This window comes from Cebus imitator, unplaced genomic scaffold (assembly GCF_001604975.1).
Source record: "Cebus imitator isolate Cc_AM_T3 unplaced genomic scaffold, Cebus_imitator-1.0 Scaffold73, whole genome shotgun sequence".
Lineage (NCBI taxonomy): Eukaryota > Metazoa > Chordata > Mammalia > Primates > Cebidae > Cebus > Cebus imitator.
Window position 1 is genome coordinate 3,114,668 of NW_016107388.1, and position 4,530 is coordinate 3,119,197.

Here is a 4,530-nt window from a genome sequence, read left to right on the forward strand (position 1 = left end):
CTGTAATTTACTGAAGAGTGTTCAGTAGAAAACACAGAAGTGTTTTATGCAAATTAGTTTTTAAACCCCAAGAATATTTTAAACTCTAGAAATCATCCCTGATTCATGTCTTGTATCATTAAGACATAGTTTATTTATTTCTGGCTATCCATGCATATATGTCCCAAAAAGGATTTTCAGGTTAAACGAAAATACGCTATTTCTTCCCATCAGCAATATCGCTCACTAATTTTTGAGACTATGTATACACAGTGTTAGATTTCCATATTCTAAAAAGGTCTTTAGGGGGCTGAAATACTTCTGTGTCACCTAACTATAAAACCCACTCACATCCAACACCCAATGTCAAGTTGACCAAGAGATAATCAATGGCAGATATACCACTTAGGTATGCACCCAATTATCATCCTTAACAATTGCCAGTAAAATGTCAAAGCTTTTCCTATATTTTGGATTCTTCTCAAATACAGATTACAGCTGACCATACTTTATTAATTTTTGTGTTTGCCCTTCTTTCTTTTTTTTTTTTTTGAGACAGAGTCTCACTCTTTCACCCAAGCTGGAGTGCTGTGGCGCAATCTCAGCTCCCCACAACCTCTGACTCCCGGGTTCCAGCAATTCTCCTGCCTCAGCCTCCTGAATAACTGGGATTACAGGCGCACACGCCCACACTCCGCTAATTTTCGTATTTTTAGTAGAAACAGGGTTTCACCATGTTGGCCAGGCTGGTCTCAAACTCGTGACCTCAGCCTTGGCCTCCCAAAGTTCTAAGATTGCAGGCATGAGGCACTGCGCCCGGCCGCCACATTTCTTTAAACTACATAGTTGCCACATATAGTGGAAAATGAAAAAAAAGATTAATAAACCATAAAATTATGATACTCTATTGTGTGTCATCAGGCATTTTTAAGAGACTACCAAATATCTAAAAATATCAAGAATGATATAAGTAAATTTTAATATTTTTAGACTTTTTTAGGACCCTCTTTGTATTCTTTCCAGCACATTAGTTTACAAAAAGTTCAACTAGGTTCATAAAAATGTTTACTGATATGAGATTATCCCTCAGAGTTTGTAGAGGAATACGCAGCTGTGAGAGCTACAATTTACAGTAATATCCAAATTTACCACGGCACCCAGTAGTGACTAAAGTAACACAATTCCCCATCTTGGTTAACAGCATAAGATCAAGGAGTTTAATATTTTAATAAAACGCCACCAGAAACCTCATCTAAGAAAATATCATTAGAGTTTCACACTATATTTTTTAGACTATTTTAAATGCATGTGATTATATTTATGTAGTTATTTTGTAAGAAGTATTTCAAAGAAAGCAGAAAAAACTGTAAGGTCAACAGTTTTGTAAGGCAGTTTTCATTCACAGGACGTAGCAAACGAGCAGAAGACTCAGATTCTTGGATTATGCACTCCTGAATATAAGCATGCACTATATCACACACACACACAAAAAGCAATGGGATCTTGAACCGTTCTCTCTCTCAAAGCCTCTGTTTGTTACCCTACAGAATGAGAAGAAAGTCACTTAAGTTCCTGTTATGAGAAATAGACGAGCATATTATTACCAAAAATAACTAAAATGCCACGGATATTTTCATTCGTTTCAAGCACAGTTCACAAATAATAAAATACCTACACAATTTGGCCTAAAATTTCAGGCTATGCATGTTTAGAACCAAACTACTGTTCATGATTATCTTCCTCAGTTGTTCTTTCCCTTGAAGCTAGCACCCAAAAATGAACACACAGTACATTTTTTAATAAATCCATCCTAGTGATTAAATCAACAAAGCCTCCAGCTCTTCTGCACACAGAAATACAGTATACAATGGGAATTTCCTAGCTTTCTGTCTTACTTCATAGTGGGTAGTGTAGTATCACCCTTCTACTTCCAGTATGCTTCCTATGGCTTACTTACCAAAACATTTCATCCCTGTCGCTTTTATTTTTTGTCTTGTCTCAGGCTAGGGCTACTAGCTTTCTATCTTTCCTACCTTAACCTCTTCTTCACATATTAGCTACTTTATGTTAAACGAATTACAAGTGCTCAACCGACCATATGGAATTAAAATTTACTTTGAAAAATGAACCAAAAAAAACAAAAACCAAACTAATTTAGCAATGTGTTTTATGAAGTACTTCAGCCTCATGAAAACTACCATTAAGCAATGTGTAAGCATATTATTCAATCTGCTTCATACGAAAGTATCTCGTCTGACCTCAGACATTCTGAAAGTTTTGCGACACTGCTTCAAGTATTGGCTAGTAACCCTTTTCAAAGCTACCCTATTACTGAAAACTTGGCAACCATGTTTAACAATAATGAAATAAATACACAGTAATGATGCTTTTAAAAAGAATGAGGGGTGTAATAAAATGGAGGACTATCCGTGATGCATTGTTGGCTAACAAAACGATATACTGTATGATCCCAAATTCTGTTTCTAAAGCACACTCAATAAATGCACAGAAAAAAAAAAAAAAAAACTTGAATAACTACCCACACTTGGATACTGGCTACCCTGGGTAGTAAGAAGGGGAAATATGGTGGGGAGGGCGCGAAAGAGGGCAGGTTTCTTCATTGTCTGGCTGCTTCAGTTTTTCTTAAAGAGCATGTAGTGCTTCCATAATTAAAAAAATCAATGGGGGAAAAGTAACTATTGTAAAACCACACTTTTTCCTCCGTAGCAAAGTCTCATGATTTGTAATGTTAAAAATATAGCTATGGTTTCTCGATTCTAAAAAGAGGACACACGAAACCAAAACTATAAAAGTTCCAAAAAATCCGGAATTTGCAAAATTACTCTCTCGGGTTCTGCCCGTGGGTCCTTTCCCCGCCAGTGTCTGAAATCTCCCCAGCAAAACGCGGGTACCACACTTCCCACGAACGGTAGCAGACGCTCAAACACACAGAAAGAGCCCTGGGCGCCTGCTCTACCCTCTCAGTCCCCTCCCAGCCCCCGGGCTCCCCCGAGCCTACGTAGGTAGGATTCTCTTCCTCCAAAACCAAAACAACAGAAGTCACTGGGCGAATCCAAACCGGCCCCAGGGGGCCCGCGGGCATCTCCAGACGCCAGCGCTGGGGCTCTGGTCCCCAAGCCCAGGTCAGCGCCGAAGGACAGGCCCGAGGACGCGGTGCCCCGGCCTCCCTCGGGCTCCCAGCTCCCGCCCTCCACGCTCCGCGGGGTCCCTTTCGACTCCCGGACTGCCGAGCCCTCCGCCCCCGGCCCATCCTACCCCAACCTGCCCCGCAGTGCCTCAGTCTCCCGGCCCCGGACCTGCCCGCCCTTCTGTCCTCCTGCCCCCGACTTGCTCGCCCTTCAGTCCCCCTGCCCCCGACTCTCGGCTGCCGACCCCCAGGCTCACCGGCCTCGGAGCGCATCCCCGTCGCCCGCCCGGCCCCAGCATGCAGGACCCGCACACCCCACGGCCCCAAGCCCGCCGGCGGCGGCGTTACCTACGGCGCAGCAGTGGGTCAGGCCCGCCGCAGCTGCGCCCAGGCCAGGCGCTAGGACTCGGCGGGGTCCGCAGCAGCCGGACGCGCCAACACCACAATAACAACAACACGGCTGCACCACCGGAGGCGGGGCCCGGATCAGCCACTGGAGCAGCTAGACGGTCCCGGCCTCCGGAGCCTCACGGGCCAGGCATGCGCAGAGAGGCGCTGACACGGGAGCCGCCCCTTCGGACGCCAAAGTCAACAAGGCTGGGGTACGCCCCCATCTGGCCACGCCCCCTCTGGCTCGCTCCGCCCCCAAGCCCAAACAACGCGAGGGCTTGACAGGCCAGAGGACCACGGCGGTGGGGGAGATCCCGCGAGAGCATGGCGTCCACTTCCCCTCGCGTCCCGTCCACGTTAGGGTGCCGGCGAGCGCAGTGGCGTGGGGCTGCCTGCTTTCAGTGGTCTCACAACTAAGGAGGGTCGGGGCGCCGCCGCAGGGTCCCCTTCGCGCTGGAGGCAAGGTCTTCCGGTGTCGGAGCATTTTGGAGATGCATTCCTGGGTTTGGAGGCGAGCCCGCAGTGGTTGCTTCCACAGAGGCTTCGCGGAGGGCCGGGGCTCAAGACTGCGCCGCGTGACAGCGGCCCCGTGGCGTCCGGAAGTTTCCCCCAGCGCCGGTCGTTAGCGCCCCCGCCGCCTGGGTCCCGCCCTGCCGGCCACTTCGCACTCCGCGCCCAGCCTCAGGACACCCCGCGGAGGCGCCTCCTAGCGCCCTGCCGACCCGGGACGGGGGCGTGCGCTCCTCCTGCAGCCATGGACGCAGCTGGGCCACGCAAGTTTCCCCGGGCTTGGTGAACCACCCCAAAGACCATTGCTGGAAGGAAACGGTGTTGAGGAGGAGGGATAGAAAGTCGAGAACAGGGCTGGGCGCGGTGGCTTACGCCTGTAATCCCAACACTGGGAGGCCGAGGCGGGCTGATCACCTGAGGTCAGGAGTTCAGGACCAGCCTGGGCAATATGGTGAAACCCCCGTCTCTACTAATAATACAAAAATTAGCCGGGCACCGTGGCA

The 4,530-nt window shown here is 48.3% G+C and overlaps 1 protein-coding gene across 1 annotated transcript in view; it reads right to left on the reverse strand.

Annotated features, from left to right (window-relative positions):
- Positions 1 to 3,602, reverse strand: part of PCMTD1 (protein-L-isoaspartate (D-aspartate) O-methyltransferase domain containing 1) — an 85,818-nt gene extending 82,216 nt beyond the window's left edge. The window contains exon 1 of the mRNA XM_017531767.2: positions 3,476 to 3,602. The gene's annotated coding sequence lies outside the window, so the exon portion shown is untranslated. The remainder of the gene's footprint in view (positions 1 to 3,475) is intronic.
- Between the last annotated feature and the right edge of the window lie 928 nt (positions 3,603 to 4,530).